This window comes from Mustela lutreola, chromosome 3 (assembly GCF_030435805.1).
Source record: "Mustela lutreola isolate mMusLut2 chromosome 3, mMusLut2.pri, whole genome shotgun sequence".
NCBI lineage: Eukaryota > Metazoa > Chordata > Mammalia > Carnivora > Mustelidae > Mustela > Mustela lutreola.
Window position 1 is genome coordinate 88,695,713 of NC_081292.1, and position 15,282 is coordinate 88,710,994.

Sequence of the window (15,282 nt, forward strand, 5' to 3'; positions counted from 1 at the left end):
GAACCTAGAGACACCGAGTACATCCACGTTTGCTAGTGATAGGCGTGTATGGTGCATGGACCGCCTATGAGAATTCATACACCTTGCACATTTTTAAGTGGGCATCTGAAACTTTTTAATCATAAACTTTTCATCACAATATATGTATATTTTATTAACTAGGTGTTGAAAATATTAAACATTTAAAAAATGAGATGGAGGGCACCTGGGTGGCTCAGTCACTAAGCAGTAGCCTTTGGCTCAAGTCATGATCCCAGGGGCCTGGGATGAAGGCCCACATTCCTGATCAGCAGGAAGCCTGCTTCTCCCTCCCTGGCTCTCCCTACTTGTGTTCTGTGTGTGTGTGTGTGTGTGTGTGTGTGTGTGAGTGTGTGTTTGTGTGTGTGTGTGTCTCTCTCTACCAAATAAATAAATAAATCTTTAAAAAGAAAATGAGATAGGAAAGGATCGACTTCATTGGAATAACATTTGCTTGCTACAAGTTGATTTTTTTTTTTTAAGCAGAACAGTCTCATTTTTTGTTATTTTACTTTCCCAAAAGACACTGGAATGGAATGAAACCATTAAAATCCTTACTTGTGCGTTTCCCTATTCTGTCCCTAAAAATATGTAGTTTAATTTAAATATGAAGGAATGAGTGTCACTAACCAAAACTGATTGTTATTCTGATGTCAGAGCACTTCCAACATGTGCCCAAATCCCCTTTCCGATGTTAACCTTTACCCTAATAAGGAGAGGAAGCCCTAAAAGCAGAGCCCCAGGACTGCCCACAGAAGGGCATTATTTGAAACAAAACTGGTATTTCAACTTTGGTATCAGCCCAAGTCCTACACTCTAATAAGATCTGAGAGGAGTGTCTTGATCTTCCAGGAAGGAGAGGAGTATCCTGATATCAGACCCAAGAATGGGCATATCATCGATCCTACAGAGCACACATGGAGTTTGGATCTGGAAATGGACTCCCTTAAAATGATCTGCACATAAGGATTCTTTATAGAGATTTTTCAACTACCCTTGGGGACATGGTACCCTACACCCTCAGGTGTAGACAAATATTTTACAAGCTATGCTGGGAATGAGGTGGGGAGAGAAATATGGAGGTTGTTATAGGAAGATAGAAGGTTAAAGGAAGTTTTTGTTTTGGGTTTTTTCCTTTTGTTTTTAAGAAAAAGGTCATTTGTCTTCTGACTGGAAGGATCCATTGGAACGAGAACTTGATATTGACCCTGGGAGTGGAGTCCTGGAGAGGGCTGGAGGGAACAAATCCCAGACACAAGGAAGAACAAACCCAATCTGGGGATGTCTGCTCTTCTCAATAAACCTGCTCTGTCTTCAACTCTTTCTGTGTTTCTTGTACATTTCTCCAATTACCATGTAAATTCCATGATGCCAGGGACTTTTCTGTGTCATTCGCCACAGATTTACAAGCACTCAGGGCAGTGTGTAGCACTGACTAAATATTTGTTGAGTAAATGTCTAAAAACAAATTAAAAATGAATACAAATGTAGGTATAGATTTGATTGGGTGGTGGTAAGATAAGGGAATTCCTACACAAAGGGCTTTTATTTTCTTGAAGTGTGACACTAGTCATGAAGTTTTGGAACACAGGTGAGGTTTGGTGGGGTGAGGTCCAGAGCCGATGACCAAGAAAGGATTCTTGAGACGTCTTAGGTGCAAATGGTGGTTTTATTAAAACACAGGGACAGGACCCAAGGGCAGAAAGAGCTGCTCAGACAGAGGCATGGTTGACTGGGAGCTGAGGAAGGTGAGGACAGAGGGGGTGTCCAGAAGGACTGTCATATGCTAAAGAAGAATTTCAGGATAAGGGAGACCTGGTTATTGTAAAGTCAAGGCTGTTTTTGCCTCTAATGAGGGAAAGCATGAAGACAGTCGGGAGTTTCCTGGAGATATGTTACATTCCTCCTATCACACATCCTTGTCAGTGGGCTTTGGGCTTAGAAGAAATTCAGTTTTATTACACTTCCCTCCCCCTTAGCCTCCCAGAATTTTATGGAGGGGAGGGTGATAGTGATGTTAGGGCTTCCAGAAACTGAGGTATGGGTCTCTGGAAGTCAGGGTATTGATGAGAAAGCTTCTTCCTTCCTTGTAAGTCGCTAGGACATTCGTATATGGAGGGAGACTCCTGTCCTGCAGGACTGGGATCTCTATCAGTTAAGCATCGTTTTTCCTTTAGGGCAGCCAGGAGTGCATGAGGAATGTTACACATATGGCATGGGGAGAGGGTGTAGGGTGCCAGTTTCTGCTTTGTCCTAAGTTTGCCTTCTGCTCCCTCGTCCCTAGGACAGGAGCTGGGAGTGAGGTGACATAGTTCAGAAGAGGTGGGGATAGGAATTGTTGAGGCAAGTCTTGAAGGTGTGAAACGGTCATCCATTAGAGGGAAAGCAAACTCACCAGAGAGACAAGGGAATTTGAAGCCAGGGTTGAGTATCCACTGGAGAATTGTGGTCAAGTGTTTTAAAGTACAGCAGTTTGGCTCAGCTGTATGATTCCTTCCTGGTTTCTGGTGCATGCCGCTGGCATTGGTAGAATCATTTCTAAAGAAACAAAGCAAAAGAGGATAAGCCTTTCTTTCACAAACGATGATGAATCAAGTTTTGAACATGCTGGGTTTTGAGGCACAGGTGGGACATCAGTGAAATAGCATGAGTAGGTAGTCAGTTACACGGGCCTGGTGGGTAGGAAAGAAACAGATGGTCATGTATCAGTGGGAGAGATGTTGGCTAGGGAATGGGAGCTGAAACCAAGGGCACAGTTGATATCACTACAAGAGAGGGTAGCTTGGAAGAGAAAGGTTAACTGAACCCCCGGGGAAACCCTGATGGGAATGTCACATGCATTTCTCAGGCATGCCAATGTTGACACAGATTACTGTAACTCCTGGGGGCCAGAAGCCATGTCTTTGAGATTCATTCATTCTCTGCCTCTGGCATAGCGTGGGCCACATTGAAGATAATTCTAAAATTCATTCCGATTTGATTTCATTGCACTTTTCATTTACCAGAATCTTGTCATGGTTTGCCAGTGTATCATTTTCTCCAAAAGATTAAATAAGGACCATTTTACAAATATGAGATGAATGCCTGAAGGGATTTTGTTTAATTCATTCATTAGCTCGGGAACCACTAAGATGTTACCACCACTTCAAGCAAGAATCTCAAGGCAGACACATATACAATCAGTAATACTTAAACGAATTTGCTTTGATAGATGCAAATAGATATGCAAATAGAATGCAAATGGATGCAAAACTGCCTTCTACCAAAGGAAAGGGGGTCAACTGTACTTCCAGTGGACAAAATTCATTTACATATAGCTAGACAAGATCATCTGCATCCACATCAATTATGTACAATCTATAGAGTTGCAAAATAGCTCAAAGACAAGAAAGGCACAGAATATCCCATAGAATTGGTCAGCCCAGAAGGGTACATGAGACAACACCTGTTTTCCCTTGGAAGACACTATAATCTTTTAGGTTCATTTCAATGTCTTTCGTGATTTTGCCTATGCTTTAAAAGAAAAAAAAGTTACCCTTATCATTCTTATTAGATTGAAAAAAAACTAATAAAATACTAGTCTGTTATAAAATACACATGGAAGAATGTTCTGGCACTATCATACCCAATTTGGGGTACTAACTGATTAGGAAGATGAGGCAGAATTTGGGAGCCCCTAGAATGAGTCTGTTTCCGGTTGGAATGGGAAACATTTAAGAATCAAACTAAATGATCTCAAATCCACTCTGGAATGAAACAGGTTATAAGGAAAATACAGAATATGTTGAAATGGACCTGTTGGCTCATTGTGAGCTTTGCTGGTCAAATGGAGACCTCTACCATGATGCTTGTCCTCCATGTCCCACCCATCCCATACCTGCTATCCTGGCACCAAAGGGCCACCAGACTTTAGGCTCGGTCTGCAGTTCCAAATGGAAACCCTCTGTTCCCACAGTAGTGGACAGGGTGACTCTGGTTGCTGGTGGAAGCGTCAGCTGCTTTAGTCCAACAGTTCAAGAGAGGATCAGAAGAGCATAAGGACGATATTGGAAAAAAATGCTCGGAAGAATTTCCAGAACACAATATTTCTCTTTGCAATTTTTGAGTGTTCTGTAGCCAACCTGCCAAAAAAAAAAAAATGTGAAAACTATAAATAGAGAGGAGTGGGAAGAAGAAATGAGGACCTGTCACAGTGCCAGCAAAAATAGGGAACTGAGAAATTTCCAGAGATTCAGAGTCAAAGGGGGTTAATATTTACTTAGAAAAGAAGTCGTGGGCACAAGCTCTAGGATGAAATGAAGGCAAGAGAGGCAAGTTAGGGAATCGAGAGAGAGAGAGAGTCTTCAAGATAAAAAAAAAGTCAACTTAAAGTCTCATTCCTCATTAAGGAAAGTACAGATCAGAGAAGAGGGGAGAGACTGGGATATAGTTGATCACCGATTGTGTCTGGCTCTGATTAGAAGCTTTGTATCCACTTTTTAATTTCATCTTCCAGCCTGTTTCCTGGATTCCAGCTTCTATTTCCTATGAAATAGGTACCATCACCAAAGACGAGAGTCAAACATGTAACAGTAGTCAAATCTTTAACAGCGCGGACAACTAACTAACCAAAAGCTGGCCCGGGGACCCCTGCAGAGTCAAGTGTTACATGCCCAGTGCCTGGATCGCGAGGCCATGGTAGGGTCCAGGGCAGGGAGACACACAGCAGGTTCTGACCAGAGGCTAGTCACCAAACTTTGTGTGGCTGAAGGGGTGTGTACCAGCTGAATGTCAGCTCCCAGATGAAACTGAGGGAAATGTCCTTTGGGAAGGTTTCCGCTGACTCTCTGCCTTTCCTTCATCCTCCCCAGGGTGTTCCATTAGCATTTGGGGTCTGGGGTCTTGCCTGTTGCTCCTGGCTTTGGTGGGCCATGCCACTGCCACAGCCAGGGCTCCAAGGGGCAGCGCACTGAATGGGCTCTTGACTGTTCCCTCCTGACTCTCGGAAGGAGAACAGGCAGCAGGGATTTTCATTCTTTGTTGGCATCTACTCTCTTCAGCAACCCCAAGATCAGTACCCCAGGCTGCACAAGCTCAGGTTCATGTCTTTACCAAAGGCCGGCAATAATTTCAGAAAGGAATGACAATGAAGGTAAAAAACAGTTCAACTACTCGCTCATCTGGACTTCTAGAGCAGGTGGGGTTCCCAGACAACTTTGTTCCGTCGGTCTGGCACCCTTGCCCCCCCTCTCGGTGCCTTGGTGATGAGTGTGGACCTTGCTGTTTGTGCTGCCTGAATTTGCCCTTGTCGCTTATTAGCACTGTGGCCCTAAAAGTCTGAGAGGCTAAAAGTCATGCCTCTCAGAGCCAATCAGAATAGCTTATTAGACCTATTGATTCTGGCATAGTGGGCCTGTGTGGAAATCTCTCTTCTTCATCCCTCCTCCTTCTCAGTCTTCCCCTCCTCCACCTCTTTCTCCTTCTTCTTTGATGTGTAAACCAAGGTATTTGGGGAGCAGGGAATGATGTGATGTTTGGGATTTACTTTAAAATATATTCCAGACCTCCCCTCTCCCCAAAAAACAAAAATACAGGCACTTTGGGGGCAGTAGAAGGAGGAGGGCCTATGAAACAGTTGGGGAAGCAGAGTGATAAGTACGCGGAAGGGCCGGGATCCTTCTGCTCTACACACTTTGGTGTATGCTTGAGAATTTTCATAATAAGAGTAAACAAACAAAGACCAAATAATGAGGCTTTCATTCCCTACATCCAAATGACCACAACAGGGCATAGAATGCACTTTCATAGTTGCTCCCCTGGCAATTTTTTCTGATTCTCCAAATAAGATTCCAGCTCTCATCCTACCTGTCATAGTCTCTGGATATTGACTGGGCACGTTTTCCTCAACAAGGCCTTGCCAGGCCCACTGCTAGGGAATGTATTGTTTCAGATTCTGTACTCAGGTTTTAAAGATTTTTATTTATTTATTTATCAGAGAGAGAGGGGGGAGAGAGCGAGCACAGGCAGACAGAATGGCAGGCAAAGGCAGAGGGAGAAACAGGCTCCCTGCTGAGCAAGGAGCCTGATGTGGGACTCGATCTGAGGACCCTGTTATCATGACCTGAGCCGAAGGCAGCTGCTTAACCAAGTGAGCCACCCAGGCGTCCCTGTACTCACGTTTAAAAAAAAAAAAGTGACCAGTTTCCCGTTTGGAGTGACTCGAATGCAAGACTCACAGTAAGCCATTGTCTTGCTGTGTCCCATCCCTTTCTAAGGACTGTTCCTGCTATCTCTGGGAGATCACAGCATTGGGAGGGGCAGCCCAGTCCTGGGCTATTACAGCAAAGCTGCAGCCTGAAGGGCACGGGTGAGATCTGTGGTTTGAGCTGTCAGAGTCTCACGGAGAAAAAAAAGAGAAATTAATCATCATTTGACCATGACATTCCCACTAAAAAGGAGGACAGTGGGAGAAAGAGCAAGGGAAGAGGAAGGAAAAATCTCAAAATAAAAGTGGGGTGGATGGCAGGAGGAGGAGAGGGTCTCGGAAATTGGGGGCGGTGTGGCGATCGAACCAACGCTAGCCACAAACACAGGATTCCGCCCATTAGTCTAGAGCGGACTGGACATAAACATGCTCGCACATCTACTTATCGGCTGCGTTTTGTCCGCCGGCTGGTAGCGAAGTGATTCTTTAAGAGCTCTGAGAACCCAAACTTGTGGCCGCTCTGCAGCTGAGCTGAAGTGGAGCTGGGAGCTGCCCAGATGACCCGAGGCTGCCAGCTGACCACCTTCCTCCCTAGAGATCGCTGGAGCCAAACTCAGCGGGGGAGAAGCCACACTCGCGGGTGGGTCCCGGGGCTAAGGGCGGAAGCCGGGTTCCCACAGAGGCCTCCCCGCCCAGGTGGCTGCAGCGGCGGCGCCCGGGACCAGAGGCCTGACACCAGGACGCGCCCCCCTCTCTGGACAACCGGCCGCAGAAGTAAAGGGCCAGCATCCCGCCACGGCTATGCTTCCCACGGGACAATCTCGGGAGAAGGTCCTGGAAGAGGTTCGCAGGCCTTTTTTCCAAGGGAAAGGGTGAGGTGGGGAGGGAGCGCCCCTGACCCTCCCCGCCCTCCCTTCTCCCGCTCACCCGGCATCAACAGCGGCGGGGCTGCCCTGCAGAAACGTAGGCGAGGTTGTAGTGTCGCCCTCCGCCGCTCGGGGGCAGGACCACCTGCTGGCTCGACCGCAGCGGCCCGCAGGAGAAGCCCGAGGAGAGGCGCCGGAGGGCCAAGGAGGCAGGCGGAGGCAGGCAGAGGCGAGGCTGCGGCGTCCTCTTTCATTGGCCCGGCGGGGGCGCTGCCATGTTGGAGCAAGCGGTGCCTTCTGTGCGGTGGAAACGCCATGGCTTCACCGGTACCGTCCGGGAGCGCAGCCTCCTACCTTTCCTCCTCGCTCGAGTGTTGGTACTGAGAGGCGGCGGCCGGCGGGATGGAGAGAAGTAAGATGAACCTGCCCAAGGGGCCGGACACGCTCTGCTTCGACAAGGACGAGTTCATGAAGGTGCACGCCTGGGCTCTGCTCCCCGGAGCCGGGCCGTGGGTGGCCTGCCCTCCTTGGCCCTCCGGGGCCTCTCCTCGGGCTTCTCCTGCGGGCTTCCTGGGCTGTCCCCGCCCCGGACGGGTCCTCGGCGGGGACCTCACTGCACTTCGCAGTGAGTCTCTTGGCCTCGGGTGGGCTAGGTGCAGCCTGGAGAAAGCACTCCTGTGAAATCGTGCACATTGAATGAAAAGGCCTGAAAGTTCAGGGCAAGTGGTTTTGAGCTAAACGTAAAAGCCCTGGACCCGTAGGACCCGCCTCTGGTACCGTGCGGCACAGTCAGACCGCCGCTCCCCCGGCCTGACAGAAGCCTCCCAGTGCCTTGTGCCTAGAAGCTCAGCGACTGACTGTGCGTTGAACACATCTCTGAACACACGTACTTACCAGGAATCGGGTCAAAAAGGCACCTAACCTAACGTTTATGCCTGACTTTCGTCTTAAGCTCCCGGAATGAGAAATCTGAAAGACTGTACTGTCCTTACTGGTTCTGGTCCAGTACTACAAAGCATACCAAGCTCCTTTTCTAAAGTTGCCCTACTTCTCTTGGTGAGGTCAGCCTGAAGCTGGCAGCAGATAACTGTAGGACATAAACTTACAGAATAGAAATTTAAACTGAAAAGACTTTACTGACAGGAAAGGTTCATCAGACATAGCCTTGAAAATGTCCCAAGGTTTGAATAAGAGCCAGGAGGAGCTTTATCTGTTTTCTGTATCCCTCTGGGTCTGTACTTAAACTATCAAAACGTATATGTTTAATTTCTAAGGATTGGGATTTAGTAGCTGGTTTCAGTGTTAAAAAGTTTTGGCTCTGTAGGTACCTAAAATTCTGAAAAGAGTTTGAATTTCTTACTTTTTTATGGCTTCAAGTCACAATATGTTTTTTTCTTTTTTGGGTTAACCAGCTAGTTCCTTTTTGATACTTGCATTCAGATCACATCTCCCAAACTCTGGCTTTAAAAGTGCTTATGTCTGGATCCTCTGCGGTGCGGCCATATCATTTTTAATATGTAGGGATGTCTAGACGAAGGTATATTGTACTCTTGTTCTTGTATGGTGATGTTAAGCCACTGTAATAAAAGGTGTAAATTGAATGGAGTGTCTGAAGGAGAGCACAGAGTGAATTCTCTGATCCAGAAACCTCTTGTTAATGAAGGACACGTGATGAGGAGAGAGGTCATTGGAAGAAGAAAAGGCACACACACAGACTTAAAGAATGTCAAAGCACGGAAGTCTCTTTAGCTTGTCTGTCTTTGGACTTCGTCAGGCTTTCTTTGGGCCTAACACTAGCATTTTCTCGCACTTCCTTGCCCCGCCATCTTTCTCACTCTGAGCTGACAGAATGCCTTTGGTCAAAGCAGCTTTGAAAATAGAAATCTCAAAATAGCAGTTCTAAAGTAGGACTTAGAGGTAGGAAGAGAGCAAACTGGGAAAGTGGCTAGAATGCCAGCAATTCCATATTTTTTCAAGGCTCTGACATTTCTGAATATAATGTATAATTTGTAGTGTTAATGAACGTGACCCCTTCATACATAGAAGGAAAATACATGGAACAGCTGTTCTGTGTAAAGTGGTATTGATCTTCTATGTGGGAGCTGGAGATAAAAGTTATATGCAATTTGTGTTTCCGTCAGAGAGATGTTAAGTTACAGTTCCGAGGCAGAAATGAGTGGAGAGCTTGCTGTCGGGGTTGTATTTCTACATAGGTGTCTTGTTTGGCACATTTTGGAATGAGACTGGGATGGTAGAAAGGGAGATGGGGTGGGGCTGCGGGTTGCACCTTGGACACTGCATACATTGAGGGGTCCACGTTGATGCAGTCTTCATGGTAGAGCTGCAGTCAGGTTTACAGCAGGAAGTTGCATGGTCATATCTGTTGAGTTCGAGCTGACTGGTGGCAAGAGACTACTTAAAAAGTCATGTTTATGAGATCTAATGAGAAATAGAAGGGGAAAGGTATGCAAAAGAGGTAGGTGATCAAAGTGCAGGAATGGCAGATGGGGAAGGGTCACCTGGGTCAGAGGCACTGGCAACATCATACTTTGTCGGCTTAGAAATACGAAAATCCTTTGGGTTGACAGCCAAATAATAGATGAGCAGGACATAAGGTATTGGTAGTAGGGGGAGAAAGTGGCATAACAGATAAATTAGACCATTTACATGGGTGTGCTATTGACATCACATGTAGCCTTCCTCTTCCATCTCAACATATGACTTCATCTCCAGTTGTACAGAAAAATTAGCAGCCATCCCACGGGACCTCCTCCATCATGCTGATCATGATCCCATTCTTGTATTTGTCCCCTTCTCCTTCTCGCCTGGTACGGGGAGGGGCTCTCCTTCCTCCTCGGGTTCAGTCTCCACTCTGGCACAGAATCCATGCCCTCCCGCCCTTCCAGGAGCCTGCGAGGATCCTCTCCCCTGCACTCCTTCCCATCATGTGCTCCTGTTTGATTCTCTCCCACTTGACTGCCCCACCTCTAGGTATTGCCCTGTCACTGTCCTGCATCACAGCCAGTGCTCAGGGGTTGACTTGACTTTCCCACCTTCCACCCTTCAGGCCCTGTCGTTCCACTGAAGAGTTCTTACCAAAACTGTTTCTAAGTCAGCGCACCCGACCTTTCTCTGTCTCCTTACTCGACATCGCAGTAGACCAAATGCTCTGCATTGCTTCCTGTCTTTCTTCTACCTCTCTGATGTATCTCCTGTGCAAAGTCATGCTCCTGGTAGCCACTGAATGCTAATTATGGGCTCAGCCCCGTGTTCCTTTCTTTCCCTAGATGACCTTTTGTGCAGCTTCATGACCACCTATCAGCAGGTAAGGCAGATTCCTGTCTCTGGCCCACACGCCTCCTGAGCACCAGTTCTGTGTATCGGACTTGCTGACCTTTCTTCTCGGATGTGTCTGTGGCCCCTCAGACTCATCAGGTTCAAGACGGAATTCATGAGCACCTCCTCCACTGAAAACCACCTTTCTTATTCTATTGCCTCTCTCAGTAAACACTTCATCCGTTTAGCCTGGAGTCGGGAAACCAGAAGTCAACTCCTACTCTGTCACCTTTCCAAAATCTAGTCTGTCACACCAAGTCCTGTGGATTTCGCTTCCTAAACCTCTTGAGTCCATATACATCTTTCCATCTCTTCTCGTACCTTTGCAGTGCGCCCTTGCCATCACACCGTAGACGCTTCTCACCCAGTCTCCATGTGCCTTCCTTGTCTTCCTGGCCCCTGGTCTACACTGCAGGCAAGCCACTCTTGTCAGAATGCGGATGTGATCTTGTATGTACCAGGTGACTGGTCAGTCCACCAGCTCTTGAAAAACCATTTTCCCACGCACTCGAACGTATTTCAAAGAGAATCAGTCCCCCATGGGGTAGTTTTCCTTGGTAGACAGTTTGTTTCTGTGCTGAGCCAGTCTGCCTCCTTCGAAATTCTCTGTGTCAGTTCCTCTCTGGAACCTGTGGCTTCGTTGGCACCCCGGGTAGGCACATGAAGACCTTTTCCATGAGAAGTGAAGGCAGGAGCCCTCTGGATGGTGAATGTATGTACCCTCATGTTCCATAGGTAAAAGAACCATGTGTGGGGGTGGGGGGGTAAGTCCTTGAGGCTCCTCCCTGTTCTAATTGGGTGAACTTTGAATTTTGAGACAGGCAGCAGGTCCTGTGTGTCCTTGTTTGCAGGGAGCATGCATTCTGATGGACAAAACGGAAAAGGGGAAGAATGAGCAGCTGCTCAGATCTGTTTGTACTGTGCTGGCTGATTAGCTGTGACCTGCATATGTGGGTCCCATCCTCGGCTCTGCTCTCTGCCTGCTTATGTCTGACTTGGGGCAAATCACTCGCCTCCGGCCTTCTGTTTGCTTTTTAGTATAATGAGGTGGTGCTTATCTATGTGATCTTTGCCGGCTCCTCTGAAAAGACTCCAGTCCATCCTGGCATGCAGATAAGGAAACTGAGGCCTGAGGTGTGATGACTTCCTTTAAAGCCACACAGCTAGTTGGGGCCAATCACAGGCCATATCTCCTGACCCCCCACTCATCAGTCCTTGGAAATCCTACTGTAATATGTTCCTTTCCAGAGGCCACAGGTGGGAACTGAGGGAAGTGGGACAATCAAAACATTAAGAATAGCGCAGAAGATGGCACAATGTCCGCATGCCTTGGCACCTGCATTTCACCAATAGGGCCACCTCTTACCTTAGAAGAAGTTCCCACAGGGCTGGTGATCTGGATGCCTGGCCTGGAGCTTAGCTACGGTAAATGGGACCAGAGGGAAGTGATGGCTGTTTGAGGTGGACTTTGTTGGCGGTGGCTGGAGATAGCAGCTGACAGAGGAGGAAGAGGGAAGAATGACAGACAGCAGATAGCCACAGGCCCGCATGTCAGCCACTGTTGCCCAGGGCCGCCCATCCCCAGGAGCTGTCTTCGTATCACAGGAGCTGAGTGCTTACCCTGTGGGTTCTTAGTTTGATGTCACGTCTTGATGACAAGATTCCATTCTCTTCTGCATCAGTTTGAGACAGACATCGTAATGAAATTCTAATTAGCCAAATATGGAATGTAAGCGTGGAACTCATTTTATAGAGAAATTTTCTTATGTGAACTACTTTCCCTGATGATAGAGGAGTTGTGACGATGTAACATCAGATATAGTTTATCTGATTGGCACTTGTAAGAAGGGTTCCCGGCAAAAAAGAACTGTTTTTTTGTTGTTGTTGTCCTCCCTTTTGATCTTTCCTTTCCATTCCTTTTTTTTTTTGTCTTGTGAGCGGTCATCTGATTTATAAAAAGATGCAACAAAAAGTAAAATGGTACAAGATAATCAGTTTCAAAACATAAAAAAATGAGTGTCTTTAGCCATAGCTCAGAACAGAGGAACTGGGTAAGGAGAATTGCTTGTATGAACTGGCAGCAGGAAAAGTTGGTAAAGAAGAGCTGAGGAACTCTATTAAGACATAGGAGTGAGGGGCTCCATCATCATCTGGCATTTGCTCAGTGTCGTCTATATGGTTAGAGATGTCCATGATGGGAACTCCAGCAATCTTCTGGGTCTGGGTCAGCTGATGCCACAGTGTAACACTCTGAATTTCTTCCGTACTGAGCAGTCATCTGCATAGTTTTTCTTGTGTGTACGTGGTAATCGTTTGAATATTGGCTCTTTCTCAATCCTTAGAGCCTCTTGATACTTTCACCCCGGTTTCTCAGTTTCAGCCATTACACAGTCAGTTGTACAACTGGTACACTTGGCACACAGCCCGTCCATCATTGACCGGTCAAGTTTGGCTTAAATAGAAAAGTTGATAAAGTCAGTACCAACCAGGATGTGGTAAGTCGGCCCAGCTGTGTGTTTATATTGGAAAAAGCAGGAGGGATGTTGGGGGACTTCTCTTTCCTTGAGTGCATGGGATCCTTCTTTTCTTTCTTTTTAGGTTTTAATCTGTCCTTCTCTCAGAGAAGGATCTCAGAGCTAAGCATTCGCTTCCTGGTCACATACTTTCTTGCTTTCTCTTGCTTCCCCATGTTCACACCATGCCCATTTCTCCTTGCTTTTGATTTTCTAATTCACTCTTTGTAGTACCATAAAACTTATTTAAATAAAATGTTGGCCTACTAAGTTATTGATTATTAGTAAGTTCTTTGTTCAAAATTTGAGAGCAAGAAGTATTATGTAAATATATCTTTTTGTTATTTAACTAGTCTTACAACATTTAGCATCAAATTTCTTGAAACATTTAAACAAATTAATCACAAACTGGGGCTTGGACTCTTTCTTTCTTTTATTTTTTTTAAGTAATCTCTATACCCAACATGAGACTTGAACTCACAACCCTGAGATCAAGACCTGCACGCTCCAGTGACTGAACGAGCCAGGTGCCCTTTGGGATTTTTCTTTTTAATTTCCTCAGGTGAGGGGCTGCCTTAGTGGCTCAGAGGGTTAAGCTTCTGCCTTCAGCTCAGGTCATGGTCTCAGGGTCCTGGGATCGAGCCCTGCATGGGACACTCTGCTCAGCATGGAGCATGATTCCCTCCCTCTCTGCCTACTTGTGATCTCTCTGTGTGTCAAATAAATAAATAAAATCTTTAAAAAAAAGTTCCTTAAGTGATTCTAATGTGTGACCAGTGTCGAGAACTCTAGCACTGGATAATTCCTTTAAATAGCTCAAGAAATTAATTTTGAAAAGCGAACTAAAAGCCTACATAGATTATGATTGGTGTTAAATTGAGGGGAAAAAAGAGATAAAGAGAAGACATCAGCTGGAACAGAGTGTAATTAGGTACTCAAATATTTGTTAGATGAATAAATACATTTACGGAATGTAGGGTGTTTTTTTTTTTTGTCTCTTCATAAATATGTCAAATGGGTATATAAATTCAACAAAGGAGTTTGATATAAAATTGATTAAAATGTTAGAACAGAAGTTTTTTAGAATTTCAGTGTTACTATTTCATGATGCTTTTAAGATGATCTCTGGGTAGATGGTGGGAAGATCTTGTTAGCATATGTTTTTAATTTCTCAAGCTTGAATAATTTAGTCACTGAACAAAGATTTAGAATGAGTTTTGGAAGACACAAGTCCTAGATTATGTCCCCACCTAGCTGGGTCAGAGATTTGAGAGCAGGGGCTGGAGGGATGAGCTCCAAGGACATTGTTGTATACATGCTGATACCTTGGGCAGGAACACTCTTCCCACACTTCCTGTGGCTAGCTCCTTTGTGTCATTTGGAATCAACTCATTGTTCTATATTTCCTGGTTCATCCAAGTTAAAATACATCCCATTTGTCACTCAGACCTTTACTATGTCCTGTTTTCTTTTTAGCTGTGATCACTATTCATTAATCACTATTTGATCACTGTTCATTAATATAATGTTTGTTTACATATTTATTTTCTCATTTCTGCATTAGAATATCTGCTCCTTAAAAGCAGAGACCTTGTCTTTTCTTTTCATGACTGTGTCCCCAGGTCTTAGAGCAGAGCTGGAGTTGCATGATAAATATTGAGGAATATTTATGTCCATTGTTTTTCAAGAATGGTTGGAAACACACACATACGTGAGCTCACACAAACTTTCTATGTCTTTCAACCCCTATGTAGTGTGCAGATTAGTGCTTAACTATTTTGTTTTTTTGTCTCGATGAAATGGGACATGTTTCAGGGCAGAGCTCATAAATTTCATATGCCCTCTTAGTACTTCTCATCATTACAGAGTGATGGTTCTGGGGGATTCTGCTTCTCGTGGAGATAGTATATAGTGATTTTATAAGTCCATGTATCTGGGAAGGAGTGTTTTACTTCTTGGCAGCTTAGAGAACTTCAATCTTTCCAAATTCCATGTAATTTTCATAGCATTAAAGCTACTAATTTCAGATTATTGGTAAGTTTTAAATGATTAATTCCCAGGTTACTTTGAATTAGTCTTTGTTTGCCATCCCTGATTGCAGCTAGTTAGTAAAGTAGCTAAACTTTAAAACTCTACTTGGTTTTAATTTTGAGTGATGTCACTGCTTCTCTCATGGTTAATGGTTCTTAATTACCTGCAGCTTGTCTGGTTTGCTCATTTATTTTCCTGTGTTCCAACATCACTTGTGATCTCCCAACTTCTGGCCTTTTGGGGGATTTGTACTTGAACTGGGTTCACATAGGAAATACCCCTGAGTACAAAGAGAAGATATCTTTTCTTCAAGACTTTGGGTTAAATTAAGGGG

General features: G+C 45.4%; 1 long non-coding RNA gene and 1 pseudogene across 1 annotated transcript; both read right to left on the bottom strand.

Moving 5' to 3' along the window:
• Positions 1 to 2,357: 2,357 nt before the first annotated feature.
• LOC131826861 (uncharacterized) lies at positions 2,358 to 7,232 on the bottom strand. Its single transcript, XR_009351784.1, has 3 exons — positions 7,130 to 7,232; positions 3,896 to 4,139; positions 2,358 to 2,556 (listed from the first exon to the last, which is right to left on the bottom strand). It is a non-coding gene; the product is annotated as an uncharacterized LOC131826861 (long non-coding RNA).
• Positions 7,233 to 12,090: 4,858 nt separating this feature from the next.
• LOC131826862 (rRNA-processing protein FCF1 homolog) lies at positions 12,091 to 13,093 on the bottom strand (annotated as a pseudogene).
• Positions 13,094 to 15,282: the final 2,189 nt, after the last annotated feature.